This window comes from Sciurus vulgaris (assembly GCF_902686455.1).
Source record: "Sciurus vulgaris genome assembly, chromosome: 15".
Taxonomy (NCBI): domain Eukaryota; kingdom Metazoa; phylum Chordata; class Mammalia; order Rodentia; family Sciuridae; genus Sciurus; species Sciurus vulgaris.
Genome location: NC_136476.1, coordinates 16,148,282 through 16,174,063, shown reverse-complemented (window position 1 = coordinate 16,174,063; position 25,782 = coordinate 16,148,282). Strand labels below are relative to the sequence as shown.

The window sequence follows — 25,782 nt, the reverse complement described above, 5'->3', positions numbered from 1 at the left end:
TAGGATTAGCGTGTATGCAGGCCTTAGTTTACTCACTAAAGAAAACTCTGAGACGGTGTCCTTGCCCCTAAACATTAATGAGCATCTAGCACTAAGCATCTCCTAATGAAGGTGAAAAAGGGCATTTTCAAGCATACACACCCTTTCTCTTCACTAATATTCCTCTAACATTGTCCCCTTCTGTAGACATTATCTTAATGATGTCATACCAGCCAAACAAGCTCATTCCACTGTAAAAATGCATATGCTGTTGGCCTCATAAAGAACTTGATAGAATAATACAAATACAAACCTTTGTTATAAAGGTGAGCTGGTTTGGCTAATCCCAGAGGTATTAACGAATCTGAAATGTTCAACTGCTTTTATTCCTCTCTGGTGCTCAACAGAACAATAGACCTGTAAGTGAAAGTGAGATAAATCAGAGCCAATTCCTATAATCCAGCAGGTATTTATTGATTATCTTTGGAACTGAGTTCAGCATAGAAATACTAGATAAAAGCAGAAATCAAAAGGAAAAACAACTCGGAATCCTTTTCATCCCTGGTACTAGTTCCAGTTTCCCGGCCCCAGATGAAACTTCTCACTTTGCTACAAATAGGAAAACTCCAAAGTAGAGAAATCAAAAGTCATTGACATAAACTGACCCAGAGGGAGCCAGGACCTGGCTCTTTTGAGGAATAATTTGTTGCTCATGGGAGTATGGCTTTTGTTTTACTTAAGATTCTTTATATACCTATGGTCTATCATCACTTTATATACCTATGGTCTATCATCTTAAAAAATAAAAAGAAGAGCTGAAATTGTAGCTCAGTGGAAAGGTGCTTGCCTAAGAGGCACGAAGTCCTGGTTTCAATCCTCAGGACTACAAAAAATAAATAAATGAACAAATGAATAAAAATAAAACATGGTTTGAAAAAAGTTGACAACTTTTAAACCTTGCCATCTTTATTATGTAGTAAATCAACATAGTACTCAGACTTGTTTGTGGATTCTTTGTCCTGATTTAGTTACTATAGTTTCAAGGTTTATTTCAGTGTTTGATATTAACAAGTCCCTTATATTACGGCAATTTGTGTAAAGAGTTTACTACTACTTATACATTACTGGTGGGACTGCAAATTACACAACTACATTGGAAAGTGGTATGGAAAGTTCTGAAAAGACAAGAACAGTTATCACCATATGACCCAGCTATCCCACAGCTTGGTTTTTATCTAAAAGAACTAGAATCACCATTTTATAGTGATACATGCTTAACCATTGTTGATAGCATCACAACCTACAACAGTCAAGTTATGAAACCACGAACATGTCAGTCAGCAGACAAATGAATAAAGAAAATGTGGCATATATACACAATGGAGTTCTATTCAGACACAACGAAGAATGAAATTATAACATTTGCTAGTAAATGGATGGAAATGGAGAACATTGTGCTAAGTGAAATAAGCCAGACTCAAAGTTTAAATGTTTTCTCTCACATGTAGAAGCTAGAAATAAAAAAGAAATGAAAAAGGAAATCTTATGAAAATAGAAGACTTCAGTAAACTAGAAGAGGGAGACCAATGAGGAAGGAGAAGGGAGGGAAAGAACAAGAATTGAGGAATGAAGCTGACCAAATTATACTATGTGCATATATAAATATATCATATTTCAATTTTATATATGTAACTATAATGCACCAATTAAAAAATAAATAAATAGAAGGAAGATCAATGGAGTAGAGAAAAAGGATAGGGGAGGAATGAAGGGAGGAAAGAGGAAGTGCTAGGGATTGAAATGGAGAAAACTAGATTAGGTTATGACTATGTCAAAATGAACCCAACTGTTATGTATAACTATACTGCACTAACAAATACAAACAAAAAGAGTTTACTCTTCCATATTTATTCTTTCAGGTGAACTTCCATATCAAATGCCCAAGTACAATAAAAACTAATCTGTTTACTTCCCCTAATGGAAATGTGCTAAATTTATATTTTAATTTAAGTAGAGTGACATCTTTAAAACATTAATTTTCCATCCAGAAAAGGTGAGTCTCTCCTTTAATTCTACTTTCGTGGTCTATACTTTAGTAATGTATTTATTTTCTTAATGTGGGTCTTGATTTTTAAGACTAAGATTCTTAAGTTCTGTACTGGTGTGAGCTCTTTATCTTGATCTTTCTAAAGCAGTGAAACCTCAATTCACAATCAGCACAGAGGACTGTCCCCTGAAGACCTGACTTCTGTTTATGGGTCAGAATCACTCAGGACTCTGCTGTGAGATCATTAACAGATCAGCCTGCCACCACATGCCCTTTTGCACATGCATGTGCATGCATGCACACAGACACAGACACACACACACACACACACACACACACACAAGAGCAAGCCTTCAATCTCCCTAGAAATCTCTGCCAGCTGCCCCATAACTTCTCAATACTTAGTTAAAATACAACATACACATAGGATCATATTCCTAAGTGGCCAACAGATTTAAGTTTTTGCAAACTTACCACAGTGTACAACCAGTATCCAGATTCTTGCAAGAATCTTTTAATGAGTTGATTTTTAACTCAAATTAATAGATTAACTTGCAGGACTACTGTATTGTCCTAAATATTTGTGGTGAAAATTATATCTAGACTTTTTTAGGGGAAATGAATGCATGTGTTTTCACCATTAGGAAAAACACTGAAATCCTTAAAGAATACTGTAACCTCCAATAATGATCTTGAACCATAAGACAGAACGAAAGCCAATATTCATATCCACAGGTTCTGAATATGTGAATTCAACCCACTGCAGATCAAAAATATTTGGGAACAAAACTGCATCTGTATTGCATTATGAAAAACTTTCTTTCGTTGTCACTGTCCCCTAAACAACACAGTATAACAATTATTTATATAGCATTTATATGCTATTCAGTATTACACATAACCTTGAGATGATCTAAAGTATACAGGAAGATGTACATAGGTTATATGCAAATATGACATCATTTTTATGAGTGCTTGAGCATCTTCAGATTTTGGTATTTGCAGGGGGTACTGAAACCAATCCCCCATGGATAGAGAGGGACAACTCTATAATACACATGGACTACTACACCAAAATAATTCAGTTAGTTCATGGGACCTGGTCCTGTGATTTATAAGTAATAAGATCAACTGAAAATTATTTGAAAGCTAAATAGGCCTTCACTCCCTGGGAAGCTTACTTTCTTCCCTGAATGGCTACACTTAGCATTTGCAGCAAAACTAAAGGGCAGAGAGGACCCTAAATTCATATCCTTGCCCCTAGGCAGGGTACGACCAACCCAGAAAAGAAAGGTTTCTCTCCTGTGCATCTTTCTTCAGAAATCAACAAAGAAAAAACAGCCAAACAGACCAGACACTCAACCATTTGAAAATCAGTTTATCCTTTTCCAGGTATTTCCAAATGACTAGGGGATGATTTCCTAAATCACATAGTACAGTCCTGTACAAGGATCCATCAGTGGGACAATGATAAAACTGCCTGGAAATTACTTCAAAATGGTAATAAGCCTACCGAGGGATTTGGATACAACACAGATCAACTTAGTTCTAAAAAGTGGCACAGTAGTGTTCCACACAATGAACTTTTCTAAGAGCCTTCCTATCATTTGCAAAAATCTTCAAACATCTAAAGGTCTGTCATGGATAAGTAACAGCTTGTCAATGATAAGCACCTTGGACCATAGGCATCACTCTAAGGTGAAAAGGAAGGAACACCTTTCGCAGAGTCCTGAATGCCTGCAGAGTTAAAGACCAGGTAGACAAACCAAAGCCGAGAGGTAACCAAGCGTTACCTGTGTAGAGGACTCCACATCCTCAAGGTGGCTTATTCTTGGTAGAGAGTGAGCCAGACCTACCTCGGAGGGATACTTGTTTTCAAATACTCTTCCATGCGACTGACGTCAGCAAGAGGGAAAACCTTCTTCTCTGTCAACCGGAAGGGAATGCTGCATGCATCCACAAGGAGGAGGAGGACACCTGCACTTCGGAAGGGAAAGTCGGTGCGATTGACCTGAAGATAAAAAACTTCTGTTGTCAGTGCTGTTGCCGGAAGATCTCTGGGATGAGTGGCCTTTCCTGCCACTTTGAACCCATGATTCTGACTATATTTCAAGGATCCGAGTTATAGGTTTCACTTATTCTTTCCATCCAATGTCTGAAACTGTGCCTGCATCCCTCGAGGCTCTGCTTTGATCTTCACTGATAGAATAAGTTACTCTGAGCCCCAGCAAGCTGAGCTGGGTGACTCTTCTGCTGTGTTCAAGTTCTCATCCACACACACAAGCATTGTCACCGGGGCCAGAGCCCTGCAGTCAGTGAGCAGGGTTTGGCCTCTGTGCTACACCCATACACAGATCCCCATCTGACTCACAGAGTTTGAAATAATATTTCAAGTCCAAGTGCTCTATCATCTTTTGCTCCAAATATAGCCCTCTTCTGACATCAAAAGAGCAAAATAGTGCTTTTACTGAGTTTCAAGCTACTTTTTATTTTACAATGACTGTGAGCTGAATTTTCATAATCATCCTCTTTAAATTAATGGTTTCTCATCTTTTCAAGAAAGAGGCACACTCTGGCTGGGCCCAGTAGCCCACACCTTGTAATCCCTGAGGCTTAGGAGGCTGAGGCAAGAGGATCAAGAGTTCAAAGCCAGTCTCAGCAATTTAGTGAGGCCCTAAGCAATTCAGTGAGACTGTGTCTCTAAATAAAATATAAAATAGGGCTGCGGATGTGGCTCAGTGGTTGAGTACCCCTGAGTTCAACCCCTGGTATCCAAAAATGAGGCACACTCTGGACACATCCAAATATCATTAAGTTCTCAGCCAAAAAGGAAAAACAAAACAAAGCTGACTAAACACTAATCCTCAGGCAATGTTTCTCTTTGGAAAATCATAAGCTGAACTATAGTGAGCTAACAAGGAGAAACACTCTCACCACTTCCCTTGTCCTGGCTTGGGAAAATTATATTTAAATTTTATTTCTAATAACTATTGTTATTACCAAAATTCAAAATAGTCTTATGAGCTATGTTTAAATTGCTCTAATCTAGTGAAGAGCTCTGGAAATTCTGAAATTCTGTATATGCAAGACTAGAAGTGTTTCCTTTATTTTTAAAAATTTGAATGCTTAAAATTGAAGTATAGTTGGATGTGGTGGCACATGCTTGTCATCCCAGTGGCTTGGGAGGCTGAGATGGGAGGATTGCAGGTTCAAAACCAGTGTTAGCAACTTAGCAAGGCCTGTCTCAAATAAAAAAGAGCTGGGGATGTGGCTCAGGGTGAAGTACCCCTGGGTTCAATCCCTGCTACCAAAAAAACACTGAAGCACATTTGAGAAAAAATATCTAATGATCCTCAACACAAATTGTCCTTGTGAAAAAAACCCCCAAAATCTGTTAGTTAAAATAAAACTTTCCATGAAAACCAATGCAATGACAAGCCCTAGGAATGAATGCCTATGTTATGCATCTGAAAACCACTGGAGATACACAGTTCCTTAACTTTTCCAGGGTCCCAGGCACCCAATGTGCAATAGTGAAGTCAAACAAAGTCTTCAGACCTTGTGCATAACCTGCTGAATGTTTGTTGTTATGTTGTTGTTTTCGGGTGAGGCAAAAATTTCTTCTTCAATTATCTAGTAAGCTATTATAGTGGGTCTCAACCCCCACCCTCCTTCCTTATGCAACGCCCCCCCAGATGTAATCAGTAGGCTGGGATCAGATTCTTCATGCAGCTGAATGCAGCAAGAGGCTGAGCTAACAAATTCCATGCTCATAAAATTACATCTTCAGCATCATACAAAATGAAGGACTGCTAACACAGGGGAACAGATGTAAATAGTCTTTAAGAATCTTTGAGCTACATTTAAACAGGAATCTCTTTAATTCAAAGCTGTTAAGTAAAATTCAAATTCTGGAATTAGATGATGGTGATGTGTGCACAGTACAAATGTACTTCATGCCACTGAACTCAACACCTAAAAATGGTTAAGATGGTAAAATTTGTGTTACGTGTATCTTATTACAATAAAAACAAACCGGGAAAGAAAAAAAGTAAAATTTAACTTTGTCCACATATAAATGGGTTTGTGATCATGTTGTTCACCATGGGTGGGGACGGAGAATGAGCTTCTAAAGAGATCATGAGAAACAGGTACAGGCCCTGGCTGGCTATGAACTAGATGGCTAGACACCCATTACCTAAAGGGCTCTTTACGTGGTGTCTCCTAGGTCAGCCTGGTTTTGGATAGGTCACAAGCCAAGGCCTGATTCCAGTGACTAACTTGACTCTAAACTCATTCTAACATTGACACTGAGACTCACATCTGTACTTCCAATAAAACACTTAGGAAAGATAGCTGATTCTCATCCTTTCACTTTCTCATCTGAAGAAACTAAGATATAGGCAATCTTAAAAAGCCAAAGATATTTTAAAACTTCACTTTCCCATATTTTATTTTTTTAATTTTTAGGTGTAGATGGACACAATACCTTGATTTTATTTATTTCTATGTGGTGCTGAGGATTGAACCCAGTGTTTCAAGCATGCTAGGGCACGCACTGAGCCCCAGCCCCAGCCTCCGCCCCCATTTTCCATATCTTAAACAACTTGAGAAGCTCATTTTAAGTTGAAAAATCAGGCAAAACAGTTTTCTACATAATGACTGCCTACAGTCATTATTTCTAACCAGAGATGCCTTTCCTCTTATAGAAATGAAATCAGAGGTCACCTGTAACAGGGGGTGGAAAGGTAATGTGAACAAGTATTAACATTAGCTTAAAAGTAATCAGTAAAACAATCCATTCAGAAAAAAAAGAATTTTAATAATATTTGTAATAGTATTTCAAAACACATTACAAATGCTTATGGAGGGTTTTTATGCCTCACTGTATTGTTTGCCACCATAATCAAAATGTGATTAAAAACCAGTGATTATTGTCAGATAATATATCATCAGGATGCAGGATAAAAGCAAAACGCCAACACAGTGTACACAGCTGCTATGGTCAGAATGTTTGTGTCCCTGCAAGACTTTTGTTGTATTCCTAATTCCTGAAGTGATGGTAAGTGGGGCCTTCGGAAAGTGATCAGGACACGAGGGTGGAGCCCTCAGGACTGGGACTAAGTGTCCTTAGAAAAGAAGCTTGAGAGAACCCAACCCCTCCATCATCTGAGGACATAATAGAAGGCACCACACAAGAACCAGAAACAGGACCTCCCCAGAGGCCACAGCTATCAGTGCCTCGACCCTACCAGTGTGATTCCCAGCCTCCAGAACTGTGAGAAAGATTTCTGATGGTGTAAGCCTGTGGTTATTCTCTTACGGCAGCCCAAAAAAAAACTAAGGCAACACATGACAGTACTTACAGAAATAACACGACGGGTCTCCACGCTGAGTTTCTGCTTTGCTGGGTGACTGAAATTGCACAGGGAGGTAGGTCTTGTGAGGATCACTGGTAAACACCACCTAGATAGGAAGAGGTTCCATATTTAAGGTGACTGTGTCCTCCTCCTGAAGGGGTCCCTCAAAATAAACTCAATTATATTAGTTTCCATTGAGTGTTTCTTTTTTCTGAGCTTTCTGTACATATTTCATAACCCAGAATTCCATTTTTTAATATACTTAACACAAGAAGTGTATGTTTTTCATCTTCTGGAACAATCTGTTTCGAACAAATAAAAAGCTTGTTAACGAAATCAATTCAGGGCTGGAGGTGTAGCCTAGTGGTGGAACATGTGCTCGGTATGTGCAAAGCCCTGGATTCAATTCCTAGCATCCTCTCCTCAAAACGTCAGTCATTTCAATAAATGACTAAATAAATGTGCATTAAATTTAAATCGCTGTAAACATTTTGGGCAAAAACAGATACAAATCTTTTTAAAGGTTCTTTTCTGATCGATTATCGTGAACTGGGGCTCAGTCATTCTAGGATTGAGGAAAGAAACGTCTACAACAAGGGCTACCCTGTTTAAAAAGTTCCAGTGACCTGGTACATGACCAGGTCTCAGCTCTTCTCTGTGACCTGCAGAGTGCCTCAGGACTGTTCACATCTTAGGTACAAACCCCCATTTCTCTCCATCAAGAGGAGAGATTCAAGAGGAGGGCCCCTCTCTCACTTCCCCCAAGCTCTGCATTTTTTTTTCCTCTCTGCCTGTGTGATCCCCTTTCCTTGTCCCTTCCACTCCTCCAAACGAGCCCCACAAGGCTCTCTGCTCATTCAGAAACACTTAACTCTCACATAACTGAACACTTAAAAGTGTTATTTCCTTATAAATCAACATCAACAACTTCAATGCAAGAACAAAGAATCACCAGAATACTAAGCAGCATTCAGAAGCTGGACATTTCTTTGAATTTCAGGTTTGGGGTCAAAAGTTCATAAGAATTTTCCTACTTACTTCTAATACACACGTTTGGTTTTGATACTCGAAATAAAAATTCCTCTCAAATTGCCAAGTAAAAGCAATGTTCACAAATACTTCAAATATTTTGCAACCGAACAAAGTCAGGAATCAAGACATTTAAAAAAAAATTATGATCAGGGCTTCCAGAACAAAGAATAAAGAATGCTAAACATTAATGCATGAAACCATTTGACGGGATAAGCCTAGGATGTTTCCAGTTATGACTTAATCATTGTCGCAAATTATAATGTTTAGTATAAGTTCTATAAAGTCTCTTCAGCAGCATGCAGGCATAGCTCAGTGGTAGAGAGCTTACCTGGCATGCGAGGGGCCCTGGATTCAAACTTCGATATCACACAAAAAGTAAAATTAAATAAAGTCTCTTCAGCAATGAAGAACTTTCTGAACAAATCCAACTTGAGAATGAGGCTGGAAAAATAAGTCTCCCACAGAGATTATCTCAAACTGTCACTTTAACAGTCAAAATATTGCCTGGGGGTTAGGGGTACAGCTTAGTGGTACAGAGTGTGCTTAGCATTTGCAAGGCCCTGGGTTCAATCCAAAGCACCACAAAAAAAAAAAAAAAAAAAAAAAAAAAAAAAAAGAAAAGAAAAAGAAAAAAGAAAAACATGGTCCAACCAAGGGCCCACATACACATACATATACCCACAAACATATACTCTTCAATACATGGGGTTTTTTGTTTGGTTGGTTTGTTTTAGATTTTACCTCTATGGGAGAATACAGGCTACTCAAGAATATGGGAGACTGAGATTATGATATGAGTTGCCATTAAAAAAATACTTATTAGCTATCCTCTTGGGCAGCATAAATCCATCTTTCTCTCCCTGTTTTCACTGCCACCAAAGGCAGAAACAAACAAAAAGAGAGAAATGATGAACTTGTACAGTGAAAGATTTTGATTTCTCAAAATAATTAGGCTGATTAGAATTGAAAGCTAAAGATTTAGAAGTTTTCTCCATATAAGTAGGCAGTGCTCATTTCTGTGACAATTTTTGCTCTAAAAACCATCCTCAGTGGAACTCAAATGTCAATAGCATCAGAATCACCTGTAGGACTATTAAGGTCCAGATGGCTGGGTCCCTGCCCCAGAGCTACTCACTCAGTAGGACTGGGGTGGCCCAAGAATTCCCACTTCTCACAAGTTCTCAGGGATGCTGCTGCTGGTGGTTGGGGGGCTACACTCAGTAGATGATTTCCCTTAGCCCCTATTTGTTTTGTGGAGACTAAAAATGAATCAGGGCAATATTCATTCTATTTATTTTTCACTTGGAATGATCGAATTCCTTTGCAATCCATTTGTACGGGCAACATAAGCGCATTGTTTGGGTTTATTTCCACGGCCATTTTTGACTCAAGATCCATTAAGATATAGTCTAATCAAGACTCTATCAAAGGAAGCATTTTTCACTTCTATCCAAAGTCAGTCTGTACTTTGAATTCCAAGGAAATACATAGCCCATGTTTTCAAAATAAAGAATGGCTTTCCACCTTAGAAAAAGGAAACCATTCTCACACAAACTGCACATTTTGGAGAGAAATTTCACATTGCCAATAAAACAAACCATTTTTATATCACTTTTTGATGTATAAAACCAAGTAGCAACATTGTAACAGAATCACAAATCTGGGACAGAAAAAAATGATGGCCAATGCAGTAACCTCTAATTTCAAACTATAAAACCCACAGCTTATCAGAATAAATTGATGTCTCACAGAGGAAAGGTACTTTTCGTTACAAATTTGGACTACTTTGCTTCTTATGAGGATAACATTCTAGAATAGGCCCCAATTTAGGAGACACCATCAAGTGTTTATAAATTGGCAACACAGATGTTTCAAAGAAAGTGCTCCTATTACAAAGAAACCCTTTGATTTCTGCTCCCCGGCTACAGCCCTCTCTTCTTCCTTATTTACCTGGTGGGTGCCACAGCCTTGACAGAGTCCGGTGAGCATGGACGGCATGCGCTTGACCACTGATGGCTTTCTATAATATTGTGGATATGCTTTGGCCATGCAATTACTGACGTCTTTTGAGTCTGTTGCTGCCTGGATCTTGACTCTTTCACATCCCTGAGATGAACAGTAACTGTGGCCATCCCTATGGCTTTTGGCTTTCAGATACAAAAATAGTAACCTGCACAAAGTAAAAAGCAACCCATTTGGTGTTAAGACTTCCTCTCACCAAAACTTATAAAATGCCTCAAATCAACTCATGGCCAAAGGGATTTCTCCAATAAGTAACTTTTCTTTAGAAGAAAAATAAATTACAAAACCAATAAAATTGTTTCTCTTTCTTCCCTATCCTGGTAGGGTCTTAAGTCAAATGCAGTACTGCTTTGGAAAATATTTTGATACCTTGATTCAGTCGTTCTGGAAGATATCAAAGTTGATTTCTGGTTTAAATTAGTTAAATAGGTAATTTGAGAAGATGGAATTTGGCCTGGCTCAAAAATTCCTTGGAAACTGTATACTTGTATTGAACTTAGGATTCGTAAATTGATGTGGTTTATTATTCTTTTTTTTTTTTTTTTTCTTTTTTTTTCATAAATCATTTTGGTTTAAGACACAAAACTGAAGTCATAAAACAACAACTCTGTTTGGCTATGGTCAAGATAGTCTCAAATCAATTCCTGTGATGTGTTCCAAGAGCACATGGGCCTGGGGTCCTTCAGTCTGTAACTGAGCAAAACTCAGGCTAAATCAACAGTTCCAACCATTCCAAATGATCCTCCTACTGCCAAGAGGGTCGGAAAAATCTAACTCCTAGGCAGCAGTCCAACTTCTATCTGCAAACCCAGTCTTTCTAAACAAAAGCAAGTCAAGATTCTAAAGTACTTTGATAAAATGTGATTGATAACCAGTAATCAAGAATTCATATTTTAATATGAGGTCACTAAACAACACAAAGTTGCAATTAAGAGTTAAAAAGTTAGTCGTTGCCTAACATCCAATAATTTTAGCACATACATTTAAAGAACATCAGGAACCTGATTGGGCGTGGGGCCTTCTGAAATATAATTAAAGTAGTAAAAGTGAAGAGAATTAAAAAAATATATATTTCTTTAGAGGCTGAGGGATTCTTGAGATACCCAGAACAGAAAATATTCCCATTTTATTATACAGGTAATCATTTATTTGTGGTTACCAGACTGCCCTTACAAATCTGGGTGTTCCATTTCTTTTTGTGGAAAAACAACTGGGAAGGTGGAAGCTCTGTCATCTACAGAATAAAAGTGCAGGTAGATGGTTTGAGTCTAATTAGAAATTGAAAAAATCAGTGATGATTATTTAGAAAAAATTTAAAGCTGATCATACCGGCCACTGCAGGTCCTAAAGAGAAAAAGAGTTGCATCTTTTTCAAAGGTCAACCAGATACTCAACAATTGAACCCAAATTTTCTTTCCCCAATCAATCCTGCCACCCTTCTTCTCCCCACTGAGCTTTTGCCTTTCCCCAAACATGCCATGCCACATTCTTCCATGCGTCCATGCATTTGTGCATGTTGTTCCCTCTGCCTGCAAAACCTCACCCATCTCTTTTCCCACCTCCTAATTGTTCCTCAGGAGGTCCAGTGTCACCCTGTCAGGACGTCACTGGTTATTCTAGGCTGAGTATCCGCAAAGGCACATTAAATATGTCAGTATAGAACTTAAAAACAGCCTTTAAATCTTTCCCTAATTATTTGCCTTGCATGCCCACATCTTTCAATGGACTGTGAATTTGTGAAAGAAATGCATCTTATTTATATTAGCATCTTCACAGGACCTAGACGATGGTATATGGCTGGAATGTCAGCTTAAGGATGGAGACTGAAAGAGCATGCCACTTGTTGGAACAAGACAGGAGGTCAAGCCTACCATAACCCACAGGCTGAGAGACTGTAACTGGACAAAAGCAGACAAAGCCAACAGGACCCCAGGAGAACAGGATTAGAATTAAACAGTGGAAAGATGCAGCCTAGAGAAAGTTGAAAGCAAATATGCCATGATTATACAGTGACCTTCAAAAGCTCAAGGTCAACTTGAAAGACAACCTTAAGGCAGCAGCAGGAGAAAAATGAGCTTCCACTGAAATATGAACTCTATCACATGTAAACAACTATCTTTGAACCTGTTGGAAGAAAGAAAGGATTTTCATTTTCAGTTAGGTGTACCGGTTATTCATTGTCAAAGATAACGTCTCTCCCTAAATTGTCTTAATATGTAAATGGCAAACATCTTCACTTGAGTCTCGCTGCCAGCTATAATTACCATTCATTCTAGTTCTCCTCTAAACCCCTAATAATGATGTGCAAAGAAGCACCCACATCAGTGGCTTTCCTAAACGACTATCGCATCACAGGCAAATCTTGGCTATGATGAAGAGCTAGTAATTTCACTATTAAAGAAAAATAGCATTCATTCTCATTCCCTGGTTCTACTGAATTACCCTGTGCTGGAGTCAAAATAGAATTTCCTCTCAGACTGCTTCCTCTGCAGTTCTTCCAGCGAGTGCACGGGCTCATATTCTTCAATTTTGGATAATGAGCCATTCTGCCGTTGCAAAAAGCCAAAGGTAACTTGAAAACTTGTGTTTGATGGATAGCAGAGGCCAACTCGAATCCAGTCGTTCCTTTAAAGGAGAGACAATTTTAAAAAAAATTAATTCACACACATTAAAATTCTTTAGGTATTATAGCATACATAAAATTTAACCATGATTTTCTCCTTCTTAAAATTGTGTGTTGAGTCACTAACAATGAAAATCCCAAACCCTGAGATACTAACAAATCACCTGCCTTTATCTGTTACCCACATTTCTTGTCACAATGAATTTTCAGCTTAATATACCCTACAGAGAAAAAACAAACAGACAAACCTGGTTTCAACAGGAGTTGGGAGGATGTGAATAAACACTGAGTAAAATATACTCGATACTCCAAATGGATAATAATGTCAAGTGAGATGGTTGGGTATGAGTGTACTGAGACAGAAAGATGAACAGCCTGATGTTGCATGTGTACAATGGCAAAATCATTCTAAAGAATTTTTATGTTCATAAATATCTTTTTATCTTTTGTAATAATATTAAGAAATTTCTAGTGGCAGGCAGAATTGTTTTTTTAACACTTCTGATGTGTATCACTAAATTACCATAGTATTTTTTAATATCCTTAGATTTTAAATGATCCTTTAAAAAAAAAAAACCCCACCTAAAATATTTCCCCTTTTCAGCATTTGCTTTTTTTTTCCATCTTTTTTACTATTCTCCATTTTAACCACTCTTAGCTGTAGCATGCTTGTCCACCCATCACCACTGTTCACTTCTAGAACTTTTTCCATCATTCTAAAGAACTTTCTCAATGTGTTATAATACCTTAAAATTGCCACTCAAGTCTTACCCAAAAATCCCACTTAGAAATGCAGATAAAGGATGTGAATGAAAAGAGGTTCTATGAGGTATAATTACTAGCAAACAAGCAGGGGACAGGAGAAAAAACCAAATATTCATGCAGGAAGGGGCAGTTAAACAAAATTTCTGCACATCCACATGTGCAGAAAAACCTGATTATAGGTGAAGAAGAGAACAATAAAAATGTTTACAGGCCACCCTTTAACTAGGATTACAGATGTTTTTCGATTTTCTTTTTTAAAGTTTTTTCTGTAGTTTATTATGTTAAATAAGTGAGTACAGCATCATAACTCTTTTGGGGGGGGCATACCAGGGAGTGAACCCAGCTGTGTGTCACCACTGAGCCACATCCCTAGTCCTTTTTTTCTCTTTTTGAGACAAGGTCTTGCTAAGTTATTGAGGACCTCCCCAAATTGCTGAGGCTGGCCTCAAACATGCCATCATCCTGCCTCAGCATCTTGAGTCACTGGGATTATAGGCATGCACCACTGTGCCCAGTGGCCTTACAACTCTTAGAGTGTTATTTTCAGAAGTGGAACTATGACAAAGTCAATGACTGCTCTGTAATTATATTAGATTTGGAAAAAGAAATTACCCATGTCTTCCTCTTGCTCCCACCCATCATGTAATTTTTATAATTTCTACCTAATTAAACTAGAAAAATACGACTAACTTTTAGACCCATGTGGATTTTTGAAACTTCTAGGTTCAGCCTTTTTTTCACTTGAAAGTTTTTACTTGCTTAGTATTCAATGAAAAACTTGCACAACTTGTGCATTTTCCCCTGGGGATTGAACTCAGGTCTTCCTGCATGCTAGGCAAGAGCTCTACCACTGAGCCACATCCCCAGCCCTGCATCATTTGATTCTAACATCTCGCCTCAAATGCATAATCCTGCTCCATATAACTTCTTGGAATACTGATTACTCTCTGCCATTTCTTCATCCTCCCTGACTATTATTTGTTTCTTTCATCTGTGGATCCCACAGACAGTCTCAGATTGGGCCTTAAGAAATCTCACCGTAGAGAAGAGTTTGAATATTTCCTCCACAAAGAAATAATAAATGCTTGAGGAGACAGAAATGCATACCCTGACTTAAATACACAATGCATACATGTATCAGAACATCATGTGGTGCCCCATAAATAAGTGCAATGCTTATACTTTCACGTATCAGTTTTAAAATACGCTTAAATTTACAAAAAAAAAAAAAGCTCTCACTGAAGACAATGTGAACTGAGCACTGGACACAGGGAGACCTAGGAGGAGGCTGCTGCAGGGTTCCAAGCAAGAGATGATGGCCGAACTCAGTAGTGACCCATAGGGGTAGAAAGCAGTAGAGATCTGAGTGACGTTAAGGAGCCAGAACCAACAGGGATGGAGAGGGAAAAGGCAGGGTGAGGAATGGGTACTGGGAAGTTCTGACTTGAGAGACAGTGTCAGTGGGGCAGAGAGAAGCAGCAGTAAGTGCTGGGGGAAGAAGCGATGGTTCAGTGTAGAGCACATGCCACATGCCTCACTACCTCAGAACAAGGGCACTCACCACCATGACCACTCATCTTGGACTGACCCACGTTTAGCTCAACTGTAAGTTCTAGCCTTCTCTGTTTACTTCAACAAGTGTTGAAGAGAGTCTGATGAGTCCGAGCTTTATGACTAGTTAGGTGAATGAGCCATGGCAATTTTCCAGGCACATATCTGAGCGCCTTCATGGAACCCCATGGGTTAACAGTCTTACAGATCTAAGATGGCTTTACGCCTGTCTTTCCAAAATACAGTTGGCCCTCCATATCTGCAGGGCCACCTTCACAGGATTCAACCAATGAACAAATTCAAAATACTTGCAAAATAAAAAAATGTGTTGCAGCGAAACAGACTATTTTCTTGTTATTGTATCTTAAACAATATATAATATTATTTACATAGCATTTATATCACATTAGGTTTTATAAATAACTCAGAAGTGACTTAAAATGTATAGGAGGGTATAGCAGGCCTTGAGCATCCACGAATTTTAGTATCCATGGGGGTGGGTGGGGCTCCTAAGAAACCAGTCCCCCAAGGACACGGAAGGACAACTGTGGTCCCCTTCCTCCTGTGTGGCTTCACTTCCATCACTTTTCCTAACACCCTATATTCTCATCTCATCAAACCCATCATGCCCAGGTAAAACAGGCCCTGTCCCAATTCTGTTTTGTAAGAAGGCTGACCAGTTAAAGTATCACTTACTGACTGCAGCCTGGCCCCACTCCCTGAGGCAGAATTAGTTGCATGTTCTCTGCCCACTAAAGCAAAAAAGAAGTTTTGGTCTATCTATTGCTCAAGATTTTTTAATATACATCCAGTATGAGGTCATTCATCTTTTTATCAACTGACACACTTGAATAAATTAATGTAAAATATCAACTTGGACTGAATTTAACATCATTGGGACAAACAACTAAGAAAGGACAAAATAATGCTTTAAGTCAGAGCATTTATGCCCCTATTCCCCACCTCTTGTCCACAGCAGATATTACCAAGCAAGCTTACTTTCTTCTGTCAAATCTGAACTTGACCTCAACAATCCTTTAATTTTATAGGTGCTCATTTGGAAAACCATGTAAAACTTCTTCCAACTTAAGCTACAGAGAATTAAAGCATTCAGCAGCCTATCTTAAACCTACTGTTGAATAGCTTTATGTACACAATACCTTGACCACAGAAAAAAAGAAATGTTTCAAATAACGGGACCAATTTGTATACCTAATGTCTTTACTCCATCAATGCCAAAACACACAGCCTCTACACAAGAGGAAACAAGTACATGAAACGGACATTCTTGCTAGGAAGGAAATAAGCTATTATTTTCTCCACTAATTCAGTACTTGCTCAACTGTTTGACATGACAGTAACAGAAACATACTTGTTGAAGTTTACGAGGTATAGAAAAAGTAGTCCGTGGTGCTGGCCCATTCCAATGGATGGTATAGCCCTTCTCCAGCATGATCACAGGCTGGTACTGTGGAAAGGCAGCCCTCTGGTTAATTCCCGAGCACCATAGGGTGGGATGGATACTCATCTCGTGTGATGGTCATACTAAGATTCTGCGTGTTCCAAGTCTGTACATAGACCTTAAAAGAGCAATTAAGAAATGAATGAAAGAGGATGAAAATTGAAATAACTAGACAAACTTTTCTAGCATCAAGTCACGTGTCTCTACATTAAAAAGAGAGATTCTGTTGTTCTGTGCCAGACTAAATGAGCAATGGCCAACTACATCCCAAGCTACACTTGTATGCAGCCTGCTTAAACTAGATGTGGTAAAAACAGACCCTGCATTCTTGCTGGCCAAGATCTTCATCATCAATTCCACTACTGCAGGCCAGCTTATTCATCAGAATATAAAACCTCCCGTGGCTTATACAGCCTGTCATGAAATCCCTCAATCTGAAGAACACATATGCAAAAAATGGTAACACTAATGTGAAAACTGATACCCTGTACTTAATCTAAGAGATTTTCCTCCAAACCAAGAGATGGAAAATTTATACATCTTGGGGCTTTGGCTTTCAATTTTCCATGACCTACATTAGCCCACAAAGTCATTTTTTCACCCATTCAAAAAAAAAAAAGTTATAAAGAACTCTGCAGCAACTGGAAAAACATATTAAGCTGAGACGAATCTGAAAGTCTTGAATTTATTCCAGTGGCATTTCAGCTACTTTTCATGCCAAAACAAAACCTTCCACAAATGCATCCTCCAAAGGACAAACCTCAGAACAATTTCCTAAAACAACGCAGTACCAAATAACTAAATTCTTCAGAAGTATCGAACGTTGTAGAGTATTGATATTAATGCAGAATACTTCTGTATTTTTCTGTCATTTCCTATAATCTCATCTATATTGACCTCCTCAATTACTATAGGTTCTTTTGTTCATGTTTGGACTACTTTCACACACTAATTGATATCACTTAAGACTTAAAATGGAGGGGAAACATACTTTTAATACTTCTGTCTTCATTTAAACACTCATTTAAATATACACTTTGATATATTATGTATTATTTTCTTAATATTTTATTCATATTTGACACATTTAATTTGAGAAGGGAGAGGGAGGGAGGGAGGGATGCAGGGGGAGTAGACATTATATATCCCCCACCTCCTGCCCAAGGAAGACTGGAGCGGGTAAATGCGACCTTAATTCTCCCTATTACCACCTTTCTTCCTGAGCATCTTTATCCCTTAGGTATGCAAAGAGCTGATGTGCCCTTTAAAAATGTTTACAAATAGCTAAAAAATGACTATTCTATCTAGGAATCTAGATGCTATCATCGTTTGCCTGCAAATGTACACTACATTATTTCTAAGTAAGAGCAAATGGTTACTGATGACAACTTTCAGCCCAAATTACAAATTCTCAGAAGAGGAATTCCTGATCTGCGGTCCTACCCATTCTCAGTCTCCTGGGAGGTCCTTGATGACTTATTTATTTTTTTTCCTGCATCTACAAATACAAATAGAACTACGCCTCTATTTTGTAAGACAAAAAGATTTTAAGTTCATACCGCAAAAATTTCAGAAACCCAAAGGGATGAATAATTTATGAGTAAATGTTTAAAATTATAAATGAAAAAAGTACATATAACATTTATTATTAAAAATTTATGATTACACAAATGGTATGCCTTGACTCCATGTACAAATAGAGAACAACATGCATCCCATTTGTTTACAAAAAAAAAAATCATTTCTTCCAAGAGAGCAGAAAAAGTAGTGTGGAATAATAAAAATGTCAAGCCGTGAAAAAAAAAAATTAATTTAAAAAGTAGAGTGTATCATAACCATGCACTTTATATATCCATAATAATTTTCATTAGTGAGCAATTTCTACCGCTTTAAGAAAGACAGCAGACAGACACCCCACACAGGGTTGACAAAAAATTTAATGAAAACTGTAGCTATTAAAAGACTATGGGCTTTTTATTTTGGTTTTTACTTTAGTTTTAATTCTAGAATATCCACAGATTCCTAAGTATAGATGGCAAACAATTGGAGCAGAGAAAATTCTGATTAGAATAAAATGAGAGGAAAAAAAGAAATCACCTTTTGAAACCACATTCTTTTCAGTATTATACTATCGCTAATTCTCCATTCTCTCCCTGTCTCCTAGGACTTAGTCTTGTTATACTTTTGTTTCTTTCTTCATGGTAATGAGAATTCCACAACACAGAAGCTAATAACCCATTAAAATAAATGAGAAGCACTGTCCAGTCTTTATCACTTTTTAGCCCTTTGGTTGATAGATAAGAATCTAAATTTTTTTTAAGTTTTTAAATATAAGAGTCACATTCTTTGACAGTCATGATTCAAAGTCAGAAGAGTAATGAAGAATTCGCTGTAAGACATTCCAACTACAGAGGCTCGGGGTGGTAGAAATCTATAAAGCTCAGGGGGCTCAGAAAGGGACAGGCATGGGTCCCACAAATGCACTCTTGACAGGTAAAGCAAGCAGAGGCAACAGTAGAGAAGATCTCAAAACTGGTCCTTCCCAAGAAGAGTCCACACCACAAATAAGAGCATCTCACAAAAAAAAAATGGAGGCAGGGGCTTCTTCCCTGCCTTGGAGGCTTTCAGAACCCAATTTCACTGAAAGGATCTTTGCTCCTCCTTTAATTTTCCTGTGTTCTAATCATCCCTTTCCTTTATTCTTTTTATCTCCTCCGACAGTCTATTATTAAATCCTACCCTCTCATTAGAAGGAGTGGGAAGTCTGCTCCCTTCAAAGTTCTGGGCCATTGGTGCCCCTGTTCTGTAATCTCTCCCATCCATCCAAATCTTACTGTCAAAATCACCTTTGCAACTGAGAGCCCTGACTCTCAAATAATACTATGTGGGAAGTCATCCTTATTTAGCGGAATCAGACTAGGTTGAGCCATGGGATGCAGAGGCCTGGCTTATAGGAACTGCCTGGAAGTATGTGGCGCTATGTAGGAGTGGTTCCCTGTCTCCTTCTGGAATTCTCCCCCTAAGAGAGTGGCTTCCCTAACTCCACCCTACCCTGTCCATCACAGAAGCGGCTCCTCCCAGCTCTTGCCCCGTTTACCTGTATATTATAAATAAAGGAGAGTTGGGTGATTCCATGTTGTTGTAAGAGGCCAGAGCTGGTATGGCCATGCCCGTCACCCCCTCTCTCATAAAAAGAGTATTAGTTCTTGTATGTTCATTGAGTCGATAAGTTTTTTGGGCACTAGATAGAAAAACCACCAACATCCTCCTCTGGCAGTTAACCCTTTCCTCCATCACGCGGGACATGGCAGAGAGGACCCCCTACAGTACTAAACGCAGCAGGCACTTCACCCTCTGCCAATCCACCTGCTAAACGCTTTTCATGTATTCGCATGTCTGTCATCAGGTCGCCTCCCAGAGAAGAGCTTCCCACTTTAGTTAGATTCCCTAATTTAGTCAAGAAAAATGAGCCTGAAAGCAAAGGGTACAACTAAGGGGACAGGACTAGAGTATGGTGAGAAACTTAAGAGTCAAAACACAAGCATTCCCTCCACAACAACATTTCAAACATATTTCACCAAGGTGAATCATTTGGTCCCACTGCAAATCACTTTTTCACTTGTTAAACTGAGGGAGCATTCAGTAAAATTCTCTCCACCACCCTACCCCTGAAAAATCAAGTTTGGCAAAGCACCAGTCACACCAAGAAGCTGAAGTGTCCTCCTCACAGAGGCAGCACTGTGAGCAGCTACAGGGACTCGGCGTCCAAATGCCTTCTGGGCCTACCTGGGCATAGGTTCCACTGCAAACCACCGCATTCCACTCAGTGACATTGACACAGCTTGGATGGCGGATCAGGTAGTTGTCCATTCGTCCCACATAAGCATCCTTGTACCCTGTCACAGAACCATCGATGTCATGGAATATGGAGTTCTTGTCCCATCCAGCTCACAATCTTCAAACCAGGGCCCAGGCTTTCCAAAGAAGACATTCAGAGAGACCTGATGGCAGTGAAAACCAGGAAAATAAGGGCTCTTGCCATCTCAGCATCCCCTGCAATAACCCAACTGCCTGCCCACCACAGGACAGCTTTACAGTTAAAGCAGCCTGGAGTTACAGTTCATTGTTGTAACTACGGCACCCAGTCAATCAGAGTTTTCTACTTAACTAATAGCATGCTTGGGGGGAAACTGTCTAAAGTCTTACTTTAAGGTCAACTGGCAAATATTAGACTTCATCTTTTAATTCTTCCTTCTTTTCCCCCACTGAAAACTATGAACATGTTCTGACAAAACTAATTTATGATAAGGGAAACCAGCACAGTTGAGAGAAGAGGGATGATGCAGTTGTATAGAGCTGCCAAAAATTATAAATGGTAAACATAAGACCTGTACATTTCCCTGCATGCAAATTATACTTCAATTAACTAAAGATCTATTCAAAGTATATCTTTAAAGTTAATTAATTTATTTCACCCCCCAAAGCTTTAGTTACTTGTTCATGACCCTCCCCACTAAAAAACAAACTGATACATCATAAGCAATGATTTAGTATACCAGGTTACTACTGAACTCACTAGAATCTGCTGAAATGTGTAGACTGCTTTCTCTCTCCTCAATCCTGGCCACGCCCAGCTCAGTAATTTTTATATCAGGTGGTTAATTTAAAGCCTCTACTAAACACGTAATACCCACCTGCAAAGCAGGCTGCAGGTGACACAGTTTATAGATTTATCTGCTTCTTATTAGTGGAAAATTACTAATTTCCTCTAACATGTCTTTATTCTTACATCACCCAGGGATGTTTATCATTTAGATAAAGCAACTCAATGGAAAACAGTTAAATTTGCAGCCAAATAGGTCCAGGTTCTTAGTTCTAGAGTTTTCTCTTTCCCTTATGCTTCCTATGGTTAAATCTGAGAAAAGTTCATAGCACACTTCTGTTTATGAGGAACAGATTTGGCAAACTGTTTCCTTTAGAAACTATTCCCGGAGCATAACCACTACAGAAAACTCCAAGCAGGATAAACCACTGGACTTTACCAGTATGCATGTTCTTATGCTGTTATAATTAAACATTAGGACTCTCACAATAAATGCAACATTTAAAAAAATACTGGCTTTTCAGTGTGACTATGTCAGTGGTCACTAAACACTATTGTTGGGGACTAGAGGGGAGGTCCACATGGGCAGTAAGCAAGAGCCACCCTCCACACAGGAGAGGTGATCGAAGATCCACCATAAAGAGTTGGGGATGTAGCTCAGTGGAAGAGCACTTGCCTAGTAAGGTCCAGGATTCAATCCCCACCACTGAAGGAAAAAACAGCCTTCCTATTTATTTTATATGGAAAGTCATCTACTAGTATGGCCCAACTATTCCCTGGGGTCATGTGCCCTCCAAAAAATCAACCAATCAAGCAGACAACCCAATATTCACTTGTACCTTGGTTCCATGCCTTAGCTATTCCAGAAACTGCAAGTCACCTGGGACTTCTGTTCTTGCCTTGACCTCAATGGGAAAGAGTAAATGGGATTGGCAGTTATATGTATTCTTCTTCCCCATCATACAGACTTAGTATAAACCCTTCAATTGTGTTTTTGTCCTCGGGAATCTGCTTCCCTTCTTCTTCCACTAAGGTCACGTGTAGGAACTATAAGAAGATACTTACATGTGGACCAAACTTCACAAGGGAAATATTATTCCTGGGGGTTATCTGCCAGGTATTCTTCATGAGGAAGCCAATTGCACTGCTATACCTATCTGGAGTTGGCACATATTTTTTGAAAGTACTCCTGGTGAGATGAATGGGCCCATCATAAATCTGAAAGCCTCTAATTGGGAATGTCCTGTTAAAATACAAGATTTTTGTTTTATGCAGATGGGCCTGTCTCTTTAATAAAACTTATTTGTTTTATACACACTGCTAAATATCATGTAAGCACTTAGCACAATTCCAGAGCACAGTGATAACCAAAACAAGCTCCTACTGGAATGAAATATAACTACAGTAGGAATGATAAAAAACCAAAGTGGAAAATTTCAGATAACAAGTGCAATGGAGATAATAGACATATTAGGACAACAGATTAGGGGAAGAGAGGCTATTTTTGGATAGAATAGAGGCCTCACTAAAGAGGTGACTTTAGAGTCCTTGATTCAACTCAGTTAAGACGATTTATTGGGAGACTGGGGTTGTAGCTCAATGGTGAAGCACTTGTCTAGAATGCATAAGGCCAGGGTTAGATCCCTAGCACCATAAAACCTCTTCTGAAGCTACTAAATGACAGCAAAGAGGTGAAATGATACAAATGAAAGTATAAAAGCCTAAGACCTCAGGGCTTGCTATGTCAAAGAACCGGCTAGATTGAAACTTCTTTGTATTCATCTCCTTCTTTCTCCTTAACCTACTAATCAATACATCAGTCGAATTCATGTACAAATCCTATAATATTCTGATATCCTTAGGTTCTTTTCCTATTAAATTCTTTAATCACATTGCAGAGACTAATTAAAACTTGGCAATATCCTACAACAAAAGCATACACACTAGCTAGAAAACACAATATCCAGTCTGAAAACCTGTGCATCGTGCTATATTTCTAAGCACATAACTCAAAATGGTTCTCCCTCATAGAAAAGACTGTAAAAATGCAGCATAATAAAAATGATCCATTAATCAATGCAAAATTTGTTTTTGAAAATCTTCCTGAGCAAAAAAAACAACAAGCCAAAATTGAAATGAAACTGCGGGTCAATGTAAAATAAATGGAATTGGAATTGAATTACCCACCATCATACTGCAGTCCATATCCCAATCAACATGACTTCACCCCCAGCCCCCCACACACACACCATTAGGACAGGTAGGTGCAGTCTAATTATGAGGAGCATGGCACTGAGGCCAAACTAACTGCTACCTTTATTAAGTTACTTATTTATAAATAGGAGAATGGCAATATCTACCTCATTGGGTTCTGTAGAGATTAAACAAATATGTATTTAGAACAGGGCCTGATACGTTTAATAAATGTAAGCTATTACAAAATTTCATTAGGTTCTTTTTCCAGTGGCTTCCATGGATTTCTACACAGTATAGCACATCTTGATGCTCAATATTCCACAAAGACAAGGGACCACTGGGGTACAGCTCAGTGGCAGAGCACTGGCCTGACATGCACAGGCCCAGGGCTCAATACCCAGCACCACCATAAAAAAACATAGTGTCATGAAGCCAGGCACCAGGGCAGAGAAGCCAAGCACAGGCAACCTTTTGCCAGAAACTAGTAAAGCTGAGACTCTGTTTGCCCAATTCTCCTGCCTTGTCCTGACCCAATATCCAGAGAGGGCATTCCTTTAAGGAGCTGCTTCTTGATAAATTATGGCATAAACTACATGTGAGGTCTTTAGAAAACTCTTTAGTTATTCTCTGATTTTCTCTCAAGTAAAATGAGGAGAACTCCAGACTCTCAGAACTAAGGTAGAGATTAGTTAACAGTTTTTTAAAAGCTTTGAAGAATCTTTCTAGTGCTAAGTACTATTTTAATGACTCTGATTATGCTGACAGAAAACATGCCAAAGTCTACCCCTCATTTCAACATCTAAAACACTGTTAATTATACAGTCATGGTGGTTTTTGAGTCAGTTTTGGCATCAACCAACTCTCATTTTCTAGGACTCTTTCAGGTAGGTAATTTCCTTTTTCCAGTGGCTATTTCTGAAAACCAACATCACAAATTGAGGGAAAACTGACCTAATGTCACAGTTTGGCAACTTTCTACGTCCAAGAAAGTAAAAGAGAATAAAGAAAAAAACTTCAGCTACATAAGGTCTTATATAAGAATTAAGAAATAAGATAGACCTCCTTGTTATAAAATCAATAACAGAATCTATGAAAAATCAATAAGAAAATCTATGAAATGACTAATAATAATGCATGAAACTTGATGAGGGATAATACACACAATGATAATAAGTAGTAGCAATAGTAAGACAGGAAGAGTCACAGTAGGAACCACTCTACCAGGAGTATTACAGAAATTTCCGTATTACATTTTCCTTCATTGCTTAAGTTGAAAACTCTACCGTCAACGTGATGCTTAACCTGTTCCGAGGTAATGTCCGAGGCTTCTGGTCTATTCCTCCAGTGCCAAAGTACTTGTTCTGACCACCCGAAAACCGTAATTCCTGCTCTCCCCGACAAAGAGGGATTCAGATACCTCCTGGCTGGAACCTTCGTCACTTGGGAAGCTTCCATCACTGTTAAAATGAAGACAGTCATCAGCCCCACTCCTCCAGAAAATTCAAGTTTACCCCTCAAGAAGGCAAACTGTAACTTAAAGAGCTGAAAAACAATTTTAAAGCTACTACCTTTTTCCAATACATTTCCAATTCAATGATTATGGAATCACTAGAAATTGACTTAAAACTGTGGAAATATTTCTTATAAATTATTGAGTGGCTTGCAAATTACACAGAAACAAAGGAAATTTAATTCAGGAGCGACAACTGATTGGTCTCAAGTGACAGCACTGCAAATGAGAGCCACTTGCCCAGATCACAAATTAAATGAGAGCATCTTAAACTGGCAACTACAATGAGTTACCATCCTGAGAAAAATATTAACACAATATAGTTCCTAATGCTAAACTAAAGCAGCTTCTAAAGAGAAACAATCATTTTTAATCTCCTTTTTCTCTGTTCTTTCATAGCCCACTTTTTAAAAAAACCTTCAGTCTAAATCTCAAGTGCTTCTTCGAAGAAAAAATTACGATTGGTCTGTCCCTCTGTGGAATTCCAGTCAAATTAACCGACTACTTTGGGTATGGTAAGTCAATTAGTTAATAAAAATGTATTTTTGGCCCGCTAGTGGTATCAGGGAAGAGGGTGGCTAACTTTTTTGGTTAATGTTCATGAAGAATAAAACATTCATGTGGTGTTATCT

General features: G+C 38.6%; 1 protein-coding gene and 1 pseudogene across 2 annotated transcripts in view; both read right to left on the bottom strand.

Annotated features, from left to right (window-relative positions):
* The window catches only part of CEMIP2 (cell migration inducing hyaluronidase 2), a 125,903-nt gene that overhangs the window by 50,299 nt on the left and 49,822 nt on the right, over positions 1-25,782 (bottom strand).
* LOC306644866 (cell surface hyaluronidase CEMIP2-like) lies at positions 7,352-25,416 on the bottom strand (annotated as a pseudogene). Its single transcript, XR_013766894.1, has 8 exons — positions 25,400-25,416; positions 24,943-25,127; positions 22,510-22,687; positions 20,628-20,842; positions 16,752-16,959; positions 12,883-13,065; positions 10,369-10,588; positions 7,352-7,492 (listed from the first exon to the last, which is right to left on the bottom strand). The product of XR_013766894.1 is annotated as a cell surface hyaluronidase CEMIP2-like (transcript).